Raw genomic sequence first — 19,442 nt, 5'->3', positions numbered from 1 at the left:
TTCATATTTTCATTTGTTAATAATAAATACATTATTTTACTAACAGGTTATCTCCTTAATAATGTTTTGAATGTCAGAGCACAAAAAGTTTTCCATGAAACTGTATTTTTGAAAAGCTGCATAGCAAATAAAGCTTGTTTGTTTCAATTTGCCTGAAGGAGAGATCACAGAGCCAGAAATTAATATTTGTTATTTTATAATTTAAACAGTATACACAGTTCATGCTCTCTGCAAAAGCTAATGTACTGTAAGCTTAATCTTACTGAAAATACCAAACAAATTAGAGGTCAGCTTATTTATGATTGGTCTTATTTGATTAATGTATGTTTGTATTCACTTGGAATTCCTACGAGACTGTTCACTGATAATGCAAAATATTCCACTGTCATGTAATATTAAAACACTTGTTTCATTTCAGCCCTGCTCAAATACCACTGTTTAGGCAGAATAATTTTCATATCAATTGTATTTTCAGAAAACATGTACAAACCTCTTTAGCTAGTAAATGGCTTCTTCAGCCAAATCAGATGGCAAACCTGCTTTCCCAAACATGTCTGGTGTGTCAGACAAAAAGAAATGCTAACATGGAGCCACAATGACATACACACACCAACCAAGCATTTCTTCCTCATTCAAAAGATCACTAGAGCACCACATACAATACTTGATAGCACAGTCCAATGTATTACTGTATGCAGAGGTGCTCTAACCCTCAGACCTTGGGGCCCCAGTCCATGGCCTCCAAGGTCTAGGGGGGGCTCCAAATGTCTGGGGGGCCTCCTACAGCCACCCTGTGTCTGCCCGCTGTGGCGAACCTACGTGGTTTTTTTTTTTAAAAAAAAATCAAAGCCATTGCACGGCCAAGGGGTGGCTGCTGGGGTGTGTGTGTGACCAAGCAGTCAAACTCCTCCTCCTCCTGGCAGTGGTGGTGGGGGGAGTGACTGCTGGGCACGTCCTCTCAGCCCAGCAGCTGTAGTGAACTGTGAGGCACAGCTGCACAATTCACTACAGCCGCTGGGCCTAGAGGACATGCCCAGCAGTTGCTCCCCCTGTCACTGCTGTAAGGGGGGAGGTGGACTACTTGGCTACACCCCCCACCAGTCACCCCTCAGCCACGCAGTGGCTTTGATTAAAACAAAACCATTTAGGTTCATCTCGGGAGCTCCTCAAAAGTAGGTTTCAGGCAGGGGCCTCGCGGTGGGGAGGGGGCCTTGCAGAAGAGTTGGTTCAGGCACCAAAATAACCTAGGCGCACCCAACTGTATGCATCACAAACACTGCAATGGTGTTTGCCACCTAGAAGCGGCATTTTATGAACACTGTTCTAAAAGAGAGTTGGTCAAAAATTCCTGTGGATCAGACCTGCTCATCTTAGGCCCTCTAACTGTTTTTGGACTACAACTCCCATAATCCCCAGACACAGTGGCCAGGCATTATGGGAGTGGTAGGCAAACATCTGCAGGAGAGCAGAAGTTGAGCAGCCCTGCTATGGATCCAACCCACGATTTACACTATAGGCTGGTTTACAGAATCAGAGCAATCTCAGTTAACTGTTAACATGTAGATTTGTTTAGTGCACATGTTCCCAATTTCTAGTCATATGAACCTGGAAATTTTCAGCAATGTTGGGTTGGCATCGTGCCCACCTGATATTTATTCTGGATCATTAATATAAGATTTGAACCCAGTTAAATGTCAAGTTGGCATGGTGCTGACAAAACATTATCAAAAATTTCTGGATTCACACAACTGGAAATCGGAAGCATGTGCGTCACACAAATCTAGGATTTAATGTTTAACAGAGATTTGTCTGATCATGTGAATCAAACCTAAGTGTTACAACAGGTAGCTCCAGGTACTGACAGTACCTTCTGGAACTTTACTCCAAATAATAACATATTAACTAAGACTATATATACATTCAGGATATGAATCTTCAGAGATGGTCACCTGTGGTGGTGATCAGTGTTCCCTCTAACAGTTATTTCCAGATGTTGTTGACTACAACTTCCAGAATCCCCAGCCGAAGGCCATTCCAGGGAGTTGCAGTGAACGACATGATGGGAGTTGTAGTGAACAACATCTGGGAATCCCTTTTAGAGGGAACACTGGTGGAGATCCAGCACAGGAAAAATGAGTGCTTGAGATTTAATTCTATAATCCACCACTGACTTTGCAGTTACAAGCCCCTTAGAGGTTCCAGACAACACACCTGCCTCAATTGAACCTCATAATTCTACATAAATTCACTAAAGCTACTTAAGCTGCAAACCTAAGCACTCTCACCAGGAAACAGTCCCATAGAACATGGGGACTTACTTCCAAATTTCAGCTAAGCAATCTTAGAATTGGGCCATAAGCTACATAGGTCTTTACTAGCTTCCCTTCCCTGTGTTACTCATTTGTGGCACATTAGTGCTTGAAAGGAAACAAAAAGAACCAAAAATTTCCAACTTACAATATCCTAATAGAATAGGATGCTTAGATAAGACATCTTCACGGTATTCCCCTCAATTCATGGGTGAGGAAAAAGGAGGACAAGATGGGCATCTAGAAGCATCTAGTAGTCTGGGACCACCTAAAGCTACAGCTTTGTTAAGGCTAAGCAGATGTGGAACTGATCCAGCCCTTTGGATAGGGGACATTGGGAAGCCCATATAAGAGCAGGATCTATAAATACAAATATTTGTAAAGGAAAATGGGAAAGAAACAGGAAGGACAAACAATGGGGTGCATGACATGTGGTATGAAGCAGCAAATCACTGCACATATAACAAGTTATGTTCATAGGGACTAAGGTTTCTAGAATCTTCTGAATTGTACTTTGCACAGTTTTCTCATTAAATTTGTGGTGTGTATATTTATTTATTTATTGAATTGAATTGAATTGAATTACTATTCTACCTGATATAGAAATCTCTAGGCATTGTACAAATTAAAACATAATATAAAATATAAAACATATAAAATTCATAAAACAGATAAAAATCACAATAAAAACTGAGAAGGAGATGCTCTTATTTCAGCAGCAGGGAGCGCATTCCAAAGCCACAGAGAATGCCCGGTCCCGCATTGCCACCAAACAAGTTGGAGGCAAATGTAACTGGACCTCTCCAGATGATTTTAATAGGCGACAGGAATTCCTTAATTTCTAGTAATGTGATGCTTTTGATTAAAATTATTTACTTTTACTTTTACTGTTATACACAACAGATTGACACAATGGCAGGAAAGGAAAAATATCTGCGCAAAAATAAAACGTGTGATTGTTTAGCTAACACAGTATTGCCTGGCAGGACAAACAAATGTGGTGGTGCATGAAATCATGGCCCCTCTTTTCCTAAGAAAATCCTGAGAATGCAATATAGATCTCATGAAACCAAGCTGAGGGCAATTGCAACTACTCATGTGCACAAAGAAATACTGTGTGAACAAACTGGAAATTATGAACATATGTGAATATCATTTAGGCTACAAGTAACCACAGGTGTTCATATCAGCTGCATTTCAACCTTCTTTGTTAAAGTGATTCAATGTTTGTATTACCATTATTTAGTTGACAAAGGGGGGAAATCATGATTTTATTATTTCTGGATCCCCACTTTTTAATGAGTGTACATTAGAGATACCATCATTGCTTAGTTTAAATAAGTCATAATTAGAACAGGCTTATCACTGAAATGTGCTTTGCAGTATTATAGATATTCTTTTGATCTGGCCCACCCTCCCTTACTTCACAAAGCAAAATAATTCTTTAAAGCAGTGATTACAAGTCTTTAAAGAGGAAGTTGATGCTGGTGAACAGATGTTCTTTATAGTAAAGATACCATAATCTTCACTGTGTCATTCTGCAAGATGCTTCTCTCACTATTCTTTCTAAAAGCAGTCAACGTACATATGGCAGACACTACACAACTTGTCCTCACACTATCTTGCTACTTATAGTTCAAATAACACACTAATTGTTTTGTCTGTTGTCTAGGTATACTACTGTATGTGTGGCCAGTCAGATAAGCTACACAGTTTAGATTTATTTCATTTTGTGCATCTGGGAATGTATTTCTGATAATCTACCTTAAGTCATTACTGAGATAACTCAGTGAAAAACGTTCATCTTGATTTTTTAAAGGTTATATAACCTACTCATCAATGTACCTTCCACAATATTGTCATTAAAGATTCTTCTACTGACCATCAAGTTCAATTATGTGAGAAGCCAATAAATAAGTTATTTTAATATGTCTGCTAAGAGCTTTTAAAATTGGCCTCCTAGATTTTTATTAGTATTGACTGCCATGTCTAAAGTAAGAGAGATCAACATAGCTCTCTTATTGTCATTCAGTCATTAAATAAAGTAGGTATTTGTAGGAATGGCTGTAGCCCCTGAAAATCTGATGCAGTTCTAGTTCTGAAGCAAATAAAGATCAGCTATGTTTAGATACATAGATGTCTCTTCCATATAGTGGGGAATATGGACAAAGTTATAACCTCTGAAAACCTTTTGTCTTCATCATAATATGTGTCATCCTCTATAATAAAGTCCCTGGCGTGTGTCCGTGTCTCTGAAGGATGGTGTGTGCGTCCGTGTCTCCCTCGGCTGTTCTGGGCATGCGCGGAGCGAGGGAGACACGACCGCCGGCACCAGGTGGCCATGTTGGCGGCCACAATGCGACCGGACAAGCCAGGGGGAGGGTAGAGGCGGCGGCAAGAGGAACGGCCATGCCGCAGGGAGGGTAAAGGCGGGAGGGTAGAGGCGGGGAGGGCAGAGCTGCCGCCTCGGCGCGGTGGGCCCGGCCGGGAGGAGGCGGTGGGGGAGCCCAGAGAGAACGGCGGCCCCAGGGGAAGCCGGAGCCCTGGGGAAGTGTCCCCTGCTGGGGGCCGGGGTGGGCAGGTGCGGCCAGCAGGCGGGTGGCAAAGTGGGGCCAGGCAAGTGGAAGTGGCGGCGGCGAAGCAGCAGCAGGAGGCGGCGGCGGCGTTGTGGTACAAAACTCTTCAAGCAACCGGCGGATGTTGAAACGCATCCCTATTGCACACCACTCCCCTCCAACGGTCGCCCGCGCGCTGACAAGTTGTTTACTTCCTCAGCCACTCCAGCCCCACTCCACCTTCCCTCGGCCCTCCCGCCCCGCGATTGGCAACGGTCCGGGCTGCCCGCTCGGTCATCATTGCCAGAGCAGCCTGCCTGGCCGCCCCTTTGCTTCCCCGACCCACAGAGGCCCCCCTTTGGCTACCCTCTCCAGGGGCCCATAGGTGCCTGTATACCCCCCCCCAGGAGAGAGATTCACAGCGAGGGTCACCCCTTGAGTTGCACTGCTCTTCTCCCTTTTCCCCCGGCCCATCGCAGCACTTTGCCTTGCTCGAGGGTCACGCTGGACGGAGCAGGAAGGGGCGAGGTCGGACCCTACTGCGCAATGAGACCCTGTCTGAAGGGACTGACAGCTTCATTAACAGAGGGGCTGGGGGTCTCTCCTGGCGGCTCTCTTTAGTCCTGGGTGTCCCTTCCCCCAATGCTGCATCAGGCTTGACGACTGCTGTCACAGGGCAAGAAAAAGGTGTGTAAGAACAGCATGACACGGGCATGGATTTAAGGGGTGTTGGGGGGGCCAAGATAATCAGGGGCCAGGAGCATCTTCCTTATAAGAGGCAGGCAAGGCTACAGCATCTGTGGCTTTTTAGTTTGGAAAAGAGGCGACTATGGGAATACATGATAGATAGAGCTGTATGAAATTATGCATGGAGTAGAGAGAGTCTTCTCTTCTAGCGCCCGTTATTTTAACGGGCTTAAAAACACTAGTATGAGATATTCTTTCAATTTCAGATTTAATTTAAAAACAGAAGCCGACCGCTCGCCGCCGTTCTAGGCGGTGCGGTTCGTTTGCCCCAGCCCCCACCTAGGAGGAGCACGCAACTTGGGAGCAGGCTCCCATTGGCCCCGACGTGCTTCCTGGGTGGGGCCGTGCTTCCTGGGTGGGGCCGGCAGTGTGCCTGCGCCAGTTCAGTCCGCTCTCGCAAGTGCAGGGAGCGGACGTGTTGCTGGCAAGCTTCTAGGCCGGACACGACCACGTGGTCGGGCCTGGTCGAGCGGCTGCGCCGGAGGGCTGTAGTGGCGGTTACAAGCTTACGAGCTCCACTGCCGAGGGAGCACCGGGGTGGCAGGCCGCTCCTCGGGCAGGCTTTTAAGCCTGGCCTTTGGGCTGTCTCCCTTCTCGCGTGGCACCATTTTGGCTGCCGAGCCTTGGGCCCCGCCGGATGGCACAGGCCGCGCAGGCTGGCCTGCCCCCGCCGTGGGGGCTGAACCGGCGGCTGGTGACACACGGGCGGGCTTTTAAGCCTGGCCCCGGGCCGCCTTCCATTCCGTAGCCGCGGATGCCACACCATTTTGGCCGTCCGCGGCTACGCCCTAGCAGGCCGGCAGGACGCTCAGGCAAGTAGGGCACTGAATGGCAGTGTAGGCCCACAGGTGGAGCCCAGGATGGGCCTTTGAGCACAGATGCCCCCCCTCCACCCCCGGTCATTGCTCTCAGTCTCTAGGGGCCTGGGGAGGGGCAACTGTGATACAGCAACACCCCACTATCCAGTCGATGCACTTCATCAGGCGGCTGTACCCAGGAAACACCAGGCTGGTTTGACCCAGCCTCAGGTTTGGAGCACGGGCGGAGGTGGAGGCCAGGCAGGCACGTTGAGAGTCAGAAACAGGGAGGGCCTTCAGCAAAGGTGGCCTGGGCATTCAGGGGCTAGCCGGGGTGGGTGAGGATCCACAGGTACAGCCCCAAAGCCAGGTCCCGAACCGCTCCAGGACAGCAGCTGTAAGTGGTGCAGAGACCTGTGACTGGTGGGGGCCCCTCATTCTGGCACTCGCATAGCCCCCCCTGGAACCCCCCTTTTTTCTTAACACAAGGGTGGGCTCCTAAGACACTGGCCATGGGCCCCAGGAAGGCCCCAGCTAAGAAGGGTGGGAGGCCAGTTAGGCCCCCTAAGAGGCCGCGCATCCCAGCGGACTCTTCTTCCGATGATGAAGGGGACGTGGAGCTGGGGCCATCAGAGCACTCATTGTGTGCCTGCAGGCCCTGGAGAAGCAGCATGCGACCCCCTTCAGGGACGGGGCGGGGGGAGGCCCGTCGGGGACCCCAACTCACCACCAGAGGATTTCTAGGGCAGCAAAAAAGGCTAAACTAATGCAGGGTTTTGCAGAACGTTTGGCAGCGCTTGAGGCGGCTGGGCCACCGGCACCTGACCATGGAGAAAGTTGGATACCCCAACCAGAGCCCGCACCAGGCGGTGGCGAGGACCCCAGTGGCGACAGAGCTGGCGCAGGTGAGCCATCACAAGGGGTTTGGCTATGGGGGCTGCCCTACAGTCCCCCCTTCGGGTCATGTGGCTGGTACCCTGGCCCTATGAACTGGGCATCACCACATGCCACCTGTAATCAGGTATGGCATGGCAGGGCGGGCCCCATGGTTGCCTCTGCAGGTGCAGCCCTCACTCCCCAGGGAGCTGCTTCGCAGATGTGCCCCATGGGACACACGGATGACATTCCTGTAGCGCTGGGTGATCACCTGCTATCGTCGGTCAAGCAACGCATTTGGAGGGGCGAATGCATGGATATATTTCAGCTGCTGTTCAAAGAGCCTGAGCTGGTAGAGAAGGACGGGGCACAAGTGAAGGACAAGGAAAAGACTAAGAGGAAACCTATTGAGCATAGCTGGGCCAATTGGGTTTCAGGGTTCACAGTATACATGGGAGTGGTCATGCAAAAGTACCCTGAGAAGGGCCTTGCACTCATTAAGTACCTAACCCGTCAGGGACTGCACTGTTATTGCGTGGAGCGCCAATCCCAGCTGAGTACCCTGAATGAAGTGGCCAGTTTCACCCAAATAGCGCGTGTCCGTGTCTCCTTGGGTCTGGGTGCAAGCTGGCCGCTCACCGCCCTTCTAGGTCGCCTATTGGGGCCGGGCAGGAATTTTTTGGGTATACACCTGATTGGCAGTGGTGTGCATCTTTTTTTGCCTGCCTCAGTCTATAGCTGTTAGTGCGGTAGTTAGCTAGGTCAGTAATTTTAAGGTCACTTCCGCTATGGGTTTGGCAGGTGCAGTGCAACTGGGAAGAACGAGAAAATCGGTGCAGCACCTTAGGTCAGCTGAGTGCTTTGCCGGCACTGCTTGATCAAAAACCCTGAATAAAGTGGCCAGTTTCACCCAAACAACGCGTGTCCGTGTCTCCTTGGGTCTGGGTGCAAAAGGGCCTGTTTCATGCACATTTTATGCACATGGTGACTGCCCTACAGTGCTACAGCTTGCTGCACAAAGTGCCACTTCATTCTGTTGTCTCCATGTTGATACAAAGCAGTGATGATTCCAAGGGGTAGACCAAAATATTTCCCAGTCCCCCTTTTGCTTCCCCATCCACCAGACTGGAACTTTACACAAAAGTGTCAGACAATATAGTCATGGTATACTATGGTCCTATAGCTTGAATTAATTATTTTAAAAGGTCTCCATTGGTTAAAGAAGCCTCATCCACTTACTCCTTACCCCAGAACAAGCAGCAGAAGTCAGTGCAGCCAGGTAGACTCCTCCAGCCTCCCAGGAACCAGGCCAACCCCTTCACTTCCTTCCTGGCCAGGAATGGGGCTAGGTGAGATCATGTGTGCAGGGGGTTTGTAGGGTTATCTCGCCTTCAGTTTTCAGCTGAACCTCTTTCCCCATAGAAAACTAGCTTGGAAAACAGACTGGAAGATTTGGCTTAAATCCAAATAGACAGTGAGCCTCAGCACACAATCACACTAACCAGTTTAGTGGTGGACCTGGGTTAGCTGGTCATGTGGATGGGGGCAAGGAGCCCAAACCCACGCCTGCCAAACTAGTAACCTCTGAAAATAAACCATGGCTTTAACAGAGGTTAGTGCACAACAGGGTTACCAGAGCCTAGGCTTGGTGACCATGTGACCATTTACCACACGGTTTTAAGGCTTTGGCCAGCGGATGTCATACTTTGAAGGGAGTCCTGCATCTCTTGTAATGGTCACAGGCTTGTAATGGCTTGAATGGGTTTTGCCCCACCTTCTGCCCCTGTATAGCCAATCACAGCATGGCTGTGATGTCCTGAGATTTTCCCCTTCTCTTGGCAGACCAGTAGGAAGCGCCCCCTGATTCCCGGGAGACTTGCATGAACTGTGCTGGCCACTGCTACGATTGTAGAGCTACTTGTGTGACCCACCACCACACTAACCTGGGTTGGGCTCCTTCCTAGCCCAAAATGACTGTGTGTTGAGGCTCAGTGATTTCTAAGAGAATCTGGCCCATTTCTGGAAAAAGCCTGAAAACATCAAGCAAGCTTAATTAATAAGGTAAGTAAACTAACAAATTAATTAGCTTACCTCTATAAGCATTTAATATAAAGCAAAATCCTTGCCTCCCTACGAATGTTCGTCAACCCTTTGCTGCCCCAAACTATTTGTTCTAGATTTTCCCCAGTACAAAGCATACCTGTCAGCAAAGGTGGTAGCATTAAAAAAATTACATGGCAGGGGCTGTTCTGCATGCTGAGTTTTGTGCGTAGCAGTTACCAATTGGATACAGTTTCAAGCAGTTGTTATTTGGGTAAAGTGGTCCAATTTTTGAATCCTTTCAACCAAAAAGCTTCAAAACATGTGAGCAACGTCTACTAAGGAATTCATATGACTGGAGCTTCCAGAAGTTGCAGGCAAGACTCTGGCAATCTATACATTGCTCTACCTTTTTCTGCGCTCTGAATTTTCTTGCTTCACAACCTCAAGACATATATCACCTCCATCTGCTCCCCCATCCCCAGCTGCCACAACATTCTGTGTCAAATAATTTAGCAAAAGAACTAGAATTTCTTCATATTCTCAGGAGCTATAACTTTCCTTCCTAGTTATGTGTACACAAACCACATATCTTTTCACCTGTAAAGTTACATTTCTGAAATGGATCCTTTAAGATACTGAGGTGGGTCTCACAATCCGTGAGACCTGCTTTTGCTGAAACTGTGGGAATAGTGGGCTAAGCTTCTAAGGCAGCTTTTCGCCTCCCAGTCGGGGGTCTACTCACGAGTAGCCGCGGCACAGAGCCGCACCGCGGCTACTCATGATCAAGGAGCCCAGTTTTGCGGAGCGAGTGCAAGTTAGGGCACTTGGGTTAGGGCACTCGCTCTGCAAACCCGGGCTAAGGGCAGGGGTACTTAGGCGGGTTACCCGCCTAGGAACCACCTGGCTCACAGCCGAGCCTGGTGGTTCCCACGATCAGGAAAAATCAGGCTAGGATTTCCTAGCCCGATTTTCCCCGATCGTGAGAATAGCCCCACTGTGTGATCAGCACGCAGTATCTTCATCACCAAAAAAGATTTAGTCTTACCAGACCCAAATCAATTAAAAGTTATTTTTTCCATACAATGATATGCAGTAGGTCAAGACAACACACCTGATTCTCTGCATCACTGTTACTGAGTAGCAAAAGCATTCCCACTATGCTTATTATATATAGGTGTGAATAACTACTCTTCAGGTGTAGAACAGTAGTAAATGGACTCAGTGTGCATGTCACTGGCGGAGCCACCATAGTGCAAATGGGTCCGAATAACACACACTTTAGGGGCTGTGCTACCGCACTTCAAGGGCTGTACCTCGTGCCCCAGCCATGCCCCTGTCAGATGTTGGGTGTGGTTTACTCACAAACGGGGCCGCGTGCCCCATTTGCAAGTAAAATCTGGCCAGCGCTGCATTTGCAGTGCAGCTGGAGCAGCTCTCTCTTAAAGGGGGGGAGCAAACCACATTTGCGAGAAAACCATGCCCCCTGCATCTGACATCAGATGCTGATGTGATGTACGGGGTGTGGCTAGGGGGGCTGTGGCAGCGACCTGTACCCAGGCTGCCGCTGGCCTCCCTCCACACCTGGTGCATGTGCAACTGAGTCACAGACTTCTGTGTATTTCTTCGGTTCCAGAGTAAAAACGATAGGCAGAAGTAGACAGTATTTCACTTCCTCCCATCATATAATGAGTAAATGTTGTAGCAATATGTTAGACGTTGAGTTTTTAACAGACACCATGTTTTCCTACTGTTGTCAAAGAGCAGACCATAGATGTCCAACTGTTAAGATTCATTAAACTACACAGAGTGAAAACTCCACGACATAAATTACTAAAACCAATAGACAGGAGAACTTCTTGTTTTCTCTTCCATACTTCCCACCAACTTTCCCATTTCCTCACCTTTTGTCCCACTGGACACATCCTTGGGAAAATTTAGAAGAGGCTGGACCTCAAGGACTGCTATTATTCATGAGTCCTTTGTCACACTGAAGCCTATGTGTACATCAAGAATATACAGGATTGCCACAAAAATCTGTAAAATGGCATGGAATCTAGCATTCTGAAACCATTAGGTTTATTTCTTTTTCCAAAGCACATCTCTACTTTTCATCATTGTGGGGTGATGCTTGGAAATATGTGAGCAGTGTCAGGTAGTCAGACTAAATAAGGAAGAGCTGGGAGCAGACCCATCTATAAAAGATGGACTTAACCTGGAAGTTGGCTAGAATTAACCTTTTTGTTGTTAGCACTTAGCCACAGGCACCCCAATCCAAGCTGAGAGCATGGTGCACAATGAAGGAGCTTAATGTTTTGTCCCTGTGCTGTTTTCTCCCCATTTGTTGTCCTTCATCCAATTTTGCTTTTCAAAGAATATGCCAGCACTGTCTGTAGCCAGAAACAACAAGTCTCCTAGTTGCTCAAACCAGTAAGCAAGCCTGACCTGGAGGCTCTAAACACAGGGCTTCTACCCCAAATCCCCTTCGTGAGAGAGTATATATGTTCATACACCAACCAAACTTACCTCAAGGTCCTTTCAAGATCCTTGGACCCACTCCACAAACAAGTAGGGCTTTGTCTTGCAAATTCTAGCTTATGTCAAGGTATTTCTGGGTTTTTAAAATCCCAGTTTTAAGCTACTTTTTCTGAAAATGACAGAGTAAATAGGGAGAGGCACTGATGTAGAATCATTAGCATGATAAGAAGAATACTCTCTTTACAAATGCAGATGTAGCTCTTCAGTACTCTCTCCTTCTCCCCTGCACCACTGGCTAGTAGGAAAACACGAAGGAAAACGTGAACTTTCAACAAAAGCAAAGCTGAGAGCAGAGGGGTGGGGCTGCTTCGCTCAATGCCACGAGTGTACTTTGAAGTGGCTTCGTTCAACATTCACGCTGCAGCACGAAGCTATGTGTGAATAACTCCCTGGAAGTTTTTCACACCTGGCTTTTAGTTCACATCTCCTCTGGAGTGGAGGTCAGATTCGGAATCAATTTGATTATAGCCTTAAGCCAACCAGAAAGAAAACAGTATGAAAACATACAGCAGTACAATAAATATCAGTGAGAATATCAAAAATATAGAAACAAACATGCAGAAAAAACTAAAATACATTATAAAAAACCATGGCGGGATGTCTGTCTCATAGCCCCAATAAGGAACCTAGCCACTATCCTGGTGACTTCGGTCTGGAGTGGAGGTGTGCATTCACATATCTTCCAAATTAACCCCCGAAGTCCCTGTGTGCTCTCAGGGAGCACTTTACACACAATTCACGTTTTTCAATGCGTGTTAAAGTAGGCTGATTTATATTTGGAGTTTAAAAAAATTCCACTTCTTGCGTTGGGTTTTTTGGGACTACTTCAAACTTGAATTAAGGCTTTGTAGAAAATCTACTGTAAAGCCTGCTATCTGGGAAAGCTCCTGGGAACTTTTATAGGGGCTAGAGAGTTGACTCACTCTAGACCAGAACTTCAAGGAAGCTTCCTTGGCTGGCATTTCTGCAGTTTTCTGCTTTGAGAAGGGTTAAATCACTGCCTTCAGGTGACCATACCTCAGGTGACCAATTAAAAACCTGCAATGGGCTCAACATACAGTACTATCACAGCACACTCCTGATATGATGTAGTGCAAAAAGTTTGCAGAAGTAAGCACAGCATATACATCACAAGTAGTGAACTCGTAGCAAACTCACCATACTATTTTCCAACTATAGTGGACTTCTGAAAAAGGAATGTGAAGGAGTTATTTTCAATCCCATTTACTGAATATGTTTGGCAGATGGCAGATTTGCTCCACAGGCAAATATTTAGCCATCTTCAATGGGAGAATAAGCAAAAACACTAATTGGCAAGACTTCATTTAAAGGCCGAGCACATAGCTTTGTTTCAACATAAGTGTTTAACTTCTATGTAAACACGAACATTACAAAAAAGTTTGCTTTTTGTATATAAGTAGCTCCATAGTTTGAACTTTTATGAACATAATTTTCTGCATCTAAGAAACCCAGCATCAGACCTGGCAAGTAACCAAATGCAAGTGTAATTGCAGCTTTCCTGGAATAACTGCAGAAGTTTGACTGCTAATGGCATCAGCCATTATTCAGGTTTTGAGAATCACTATGCTTTGTTCATGTCATTTGCAACCTCTTGTGCCAGAAGCTGTGCTCAAGAAAAACAAAGCTGTCCCCCTCTATGAGACTGCAGAAGGTAGGACTTAACTTTGGCTTCAGATCCACAGAATTATCCTGGCACAGAATGGCAATAATGAGATGTGTGGAGGCATTTTATTCATGGTCTGGACTGCTACTTTATTGGCACAGACTAGTCTTTAAAAGGCATTTCGGTATTACAGCAAGTTCCACAAGATTCTCTTAAAAGTGGGATAGGCCTCACTGCCTTTAAAACTGATAATCTCCTTGGAAAGACCAGATAATAAACAGGAATACAGTATGGAATCAGGGTAAGCATATGAATGCTATGAGACTCCCCATAAAATTGTGAGAATTGGATACATTACCATGCATAGGAATCTCTGAGTGGAAACAAAAATCATTAAAATGGGATAAGTTCAAGCATGGAAAAGAGTCATTTGAGATACTGTATATCCACCCTTCGTATATAACTGTTCCAGAATCTTTCACCATTAAAGGAAGAAGATTTCTGAAGTTAACAAAACAGTTTCAACAGCTCTTATTTCTCAAGAGAGCATGGAACTGTCTTGAAAACTGCATGTCCACTTTTTCAAAACTGTATTAGCTTATTCCACTGAAAATTATTATTTAAATGAACACAAGACTTGGAAATCCTAGTAGGAGTGGCCTCGTACAAGTGGGGCAGTGTGTTTGTGTGTCAGTAAACAAACTGCAGGTACAATTCATTACCACTCTCTTCTCCCCAACTCAGCCAACTCACTCTGCCTTATTTTGCCCACTGCTGTGTTAACCCCAGGAGCATGGACTGGATGGTCAACCAGTTCCACAATCGGGTGAACAACATTGCTTACCTGTAAATTGGGTTCTTCCAGTGGTCATCTGCGCTCTTACATGATTGGCTTTGCACCTACACAGAGACCTCATCAGAGTTATCCAAGCTAATTTCTCTCTCAGGTTAGGTGATAGCTCCTCCCCTTCTGGTGGTCACATATCCTCCCTCCTTCAGTCCCTGAGTTTGTTGACCTAGAGAACTAAAGAGGGGAGCTTGTGTGGGCATGTAAGAGCACAGATGACCACAAGAAGAACCCAAGATACAGGTAAGCAAAGACCTGTAACCTGTCATTCTTCGACATGGTCTCTGTGCTTTACATGACTGGGGGCATAGCAAGCTGCACCCTGTGAACATCTTGCCTGGAGGTGAGAGTTCTAGATGAAGAGTGACTGTAGGATGGCCGTGCCAAAAACTGCGTCCTTGCTAGAGTGAACATTAAGGGCATAATGTTGGAGAAAAGAAAGTGGGGACACACAAGAAACGGCTTGGCATATGACATCAAGCAGAACAGCCCTGTTGAAGGCTGCCAATGTTGCTACCGCTCTGGTGGAATGTGCTTTGATAAAAGAAGGTACTTGCTTCTTAGCTAGCTGGTAAGATAGCATTATAGTTCTGACTATCCATTGGGAAATGGTTTGGGATGACACAGATTTTCCCTTGTTAGGTCCAGTATGGGCAATGAAAAGTGACTGAGAGGAGCACCCTGTACTGATCCTATGTACATAAAAGGCAAGCACTCTATGGGCATCTAAACTGTGCAGGTGACGTTGTGCATCATCTGTAGGATTAGTAAAGAACACCAGTAAGGTAAGTGGTCGAGACCAGTGAAAAGAGAAGACAATCTTGGGAAGAAAGACAATGTCATGGCAGAGCACCACCTTGTCCTTGTGGAAGACTAGATAAGGAGAATCTACTCTTAGAGCCCTTAACTCGCTCATCCTTCTGGAGGATGTGATAGCGACGAGAAATACCACTTTGCAAGAAAGGAGATCTAGAGAAATAGTCTTCATCTGCTCAAAGGGGTGTTGCATGAGGCAGGCAAGAACCAGGGAGAGGTCCCAAAATGGAGCCATGATGGGTGGGGTCTGGGTATAGGTGGGCCAGACCTTTTAGAAAGTTGTTGATAACAGAGACCTTGAAGAAGTATGTAGGTTGAGGTGGCAAATGTGCCAAAATGGCCACCAGGTAGACTCTCAAGGAAGAAAGCTTGAGGCCAGATTCTTTCAATGAAAGGCGGTAAGTACAAACATGATCTGCAGAGATTTGTTCGGGGGCAATGTTGAGTGAGTGAAGGAAAGTGAGAAAGCGTGCCCATTTATGGTGATAAGATTTCATTGTTGCAGTTTTTTTGGATGCAGACAAGACTCATGGGAAGAGGGTTGTATCCACCATGCGGTGAGGTGCAGTCTACCACTACAGGCATGATGGAGAGTTCAATGCACCATGACTAGAGATTGAGGGATGGGTTTAGTAGGGTGGTTGAGCTGGTGCTCCCCTGTCTGTTGAGATAGGCCTTGGCTGTGATATTGTCAGTTTGGACTGTAACTACTGAATGATGGAGCAGGGGTAGGAAGCCCTTGAGCACCTTGAAAATGTCTAATACTTTGAGGAAGTTGATGTGATGTTGGTGCCCTTCCTTGTTCCAGAGTCCTTTTATAGAAAGGTGTTCTACGTGGACCCCCCATCCTGTTTCAGATGTGACTGTGGTAAGGATGTGCTGCAGCTGTGGGGGGTGAAATGGGGCACCTATAGAGAGATTGAGCATATCTGTCTACCAGAGGAACAACTGGTGGGTCATAAGGGGCACACTTAGCCATCGAGATTAAGGGTCTGTGTGTGGACAGAAATGGTGGAGAAACCAGTTTTGTAGGATTCTGGAGTGAAGTTGGGCATGAGGAAGTATGCATGTTGTTGAGACCATGTAGCTGAGAAGCTGCTGAATGACCCAGGGCCTGTAGTGGCCTTGGGACACTACTCGAGATGCCAAAGAGATGAGTGTGTAGATTCTGTGTTCCAGCAGGCAATGTTTTGCCCATGCAGAGTCCAAGAGAAGGAACTCTATGCACCTGGTTGGTGTTAGTTGAAACTTGTCGTAGTTGATATGGAGCCCCAGATCATTCACGAGGGCCACCATGGTGGAAAGGGAGCAGAGGACCGACTGCGGGGTATCCGTCACCAGGAGCCAGTCGTCAAGCAACAGGGGGACCTGGATGCCCTGTTTCTGTAGGAAGGTCACCACCAGAGCCATACATTTGGTAAACACCCTCGAGGCTGATGCTAGGCCAAAGCGGAGTGGTTGGAAATGGTAGGTGGTGTTGCTTATCTTGAAGTGTAGGTAGTGCCAATGTTGGGGGCGAATGGTGATGTGGTAGTATTCATCCTTGAGATCTAGCGAGACGAACCATGTGCCCCTTGGCAAGGGTGTTAGGATGGTAGTGATAGTGATCATAAGGAAGTCCTCTGAAGGGCATCCTGTAAGGACCAATTGGGCATCACCTTCTTCACCAGAGCCCTGGTCAGAAGCTTCCTCTTCAATCTGGCCTTGTGGTGATTCCAGAGGGTCATGTTGGGTTGCATCTAGTGGAATGGTTTGAGTAAGAGGAACCTGTGGTTGGTCCTGTGGTGAGGTTTCTTGATTTGAAGATGGGGGTGGCTGGTGTGTCTTTAAAGTGGTCTTGCTGGCCATAAGCAGTCGTTGTGGGTTGAAAACACTGACCAGTGAAAGGGGTAAATGTGAGGATCAAATCAAAACGCAAACGGAAAGGCAGGAAAGAACAAACAATAATAGGAAGGTAGAGATAACTAAGAGAGTTGGTGGAATAAGAAAGATCTCTTTTTTTTTTTGAAGCTCAGAGCACTTGCAAATGCTGTTCTGTTGACAAACAAAAAAAGACTGAAGGAGGGAGGACATGTGACCACTGGAAGTGGAGGACCTACCACCTAATCTGAGATATAAATTAGCTTGGATAACTCCGATGAGGTCTCTGTGCAGGAGCAAAGGCCAACCGTGTAAAGCACAGAGACCACGTCAAAGAACCAGCCTGCAAACTTGGGGTTAATGCAGCACTCCTGCAACCTAGTTCAATTTTCTGCTGATCAGCCCCTGAGAAGTCAGGCCAGACAACCCAGAGCCAAAGTGCTACCTTCAGAAAATGGGTGCAAATGCCAGCAGAGCAAACAGATCCAAATTATTCAAATGAGCAAGCTATCCAGCCAAGTCACAATCCTGCAGATGAAAGGAAAACACCATATTGTACACCAACATAGGACATATAACTTAAGAAAATTGATGTCTCTAATTCACACTGGTATCAAATGAAGATGTTAATTAAAGTGAAGTGGTCCATAAAAGCTGAAATGCTTTAATGGAATATATTTCTAAATTTATTCAGAATTTGGCCTTTGGGGTGGGATGTGCAGGACACTAGGCAAATGTTTTGATGATCAACAGGCAGCCAAATGTTGAGATTTAAGCCAATATGGATTTAGGTCCACTATAAGTAAACTATCTTAAATCCAAATAATCCAGTTTAACTCATTTCTGAATTTATTTGCTGCTGTCTTAGCTGATCTGGCACAAAGGCTAATAGCACAACAGCTTAAGTGACATGTTTCAAAGTAAGAGAAAGCATACAAGCTACCACTGAGACCAGCAGTCTTCCCAAGTAAATGCTTCCAAGAACTTCAGGCACAACAAGACTGAAGTAGCCAACATCTGCGTCAAGCCTTGTTCTGGTTCTGATCCAGGTTGCAGCTGGGGGTGGGAGTCTGATTACAGAGCAGGCAGATGGGAGTCAAAGGGCCAGAAACAGCAGATGTGGTAAAAAAAGGCTGTGGTCAAGTGCTGGATTGGGAAGACGAGGCTCAGGAGGGCCAGAGGCAATCAGCTCACTGAAAAATGGGGTGGGCTACAGTGTTCCCTCTAACGGGGAAGCCCAGATGTTGTTGACTACAAGTCCCATAATTCCCAGCCAAAGGCCATCACAGCTGGGGATGCTGGGAGTTGTAGTTATCAACATCTGGAATTCCCTGTTAGAGGGAATGCTGCTGGGCTATGGTCTAATGAGACAGTGCTGAAGGGTCACATTTGCTCTAACAAATGATTGCTAATACTGAGTCTGAAGCAATTGCAAAGAATCATCAGTGGCCCTGCACTCCCTCAAAGCCTCTTGAACAGCTCAGTTTGCATGCCACCCAAGTTCCCACAAAGCATTCAGTGGCTGACGTTCCCCATTAACCATGCAGTTAGTATATGGAAAGAAGTGTCCCCACAGCAGGCCACTTTCTTAGCTCCACAGAGCTGATTGCCAAGGAGGACAATTTTCATTGATCTCTTCTTATCCTGGAAGTGCCCTGCGCCACCCAAATATATGTCCATGAGGATTGTGAGAGCTTCGGGGGCATATTTTCAGGTGTTCTGTGCCACCTTGCGGGGGTGGGGGGAGGGAGAGATTGGACAAAATCCCTCCCCTGCCCCATGTGTGATCAGTTCTGCAGATAGGCATGTGAGAAACAATAGTTTCAGCTTTTAAATGGACAGAGACACAGAGAAACCAATAAACAGGGAGCTGAGAGTTTTCAGATGGGCTTGAAAAGTGGGCTGCAGCCTTTGCAGGGGTAGCTGCACAAGTTGCTCACTAGGATCTAATGCAGGGGTTGATGGACTGTGGTCTGTATATTTGTAAGTAAAGTAAATATTACAAAAACAAAATCTCCAGCTTTCCTTTGTTTAAAGGAAATGAAACTCTGTAGTACGGCCTTGGGACACTGGGAGCATACAATAATACATATCAAACATCTTTCTGTTTTCTAACATAGTAGCACAACTCTCTCATTTGTCTGAGCAAGTCATAGCTTATGCAAGCTGTACAAGAATGGGTCTTACATGGTTATTTCCATCAGGATTAACTTGAAAACATTTACAATATTCTTTTGTTCTGTGAGCAACAGCTGATAGGCCGAGTTGTCTGGAAAATAGATTTTTCACATTTGTAAAGGAAATCTTGGTGTATAGAGTGAGCAATCCATTAATAAATATCATACATGAGTTTCTATCCTCAGAGTCTGAGCTTCAGATTTACACTAAACTGCAGTTACAAAAGACTGGCTGCTAATGCAATTGAGATTTACT

The 19,442-nt window shown here is 46.3% G+C and overlaps 1 protein-coding gene across 7 annotated transcripts in view; it reads right to left on the bottom strand.

Moving 5' to 3' along the window:
• SNCAIP (synuclein alpha interacting protein) overlaps positions 1-19,442 on the bottom strand; it is a 143,275-nt gene that overhangs the window by 85,715 nt on the left and 38,118 nt on the right. The window contains exon 2 of one of the 7 annotated variants that reach the window (XM_053301391.1): positions 9,228-9,314. The exons of the other annotated variants lie outside the window; for them this stretch is intronic. The gene's annotated coding sequence lies outside the window, so the exon portion shown is untranslated. The remainder of the gene's footprint in view (positions 1-9,227; positions 9,315-19,442) is intronic. 7 annotated transcript variants of the gene reach the window in all.

The sequence above is a fragment of the Hemicordylus capensis genome, chromosome 2, assembly GCF_027244095.1.
Source record: "Hemicordylus capensis ecotype Gifberg chromosome 2, rHemCap1.1.pri, whole genome shotgun sequence".
NCBI lineage: Eukaryota > Metazoa > Chordata > Lepidosauria > Squamata > Cordylidae > Hemicordylus > Hemicordylus capensis.
Note: the sequence above shows the minus strand (reverse complement) of the source record. Positions and strands in the feature narration are given on the sequence as shown.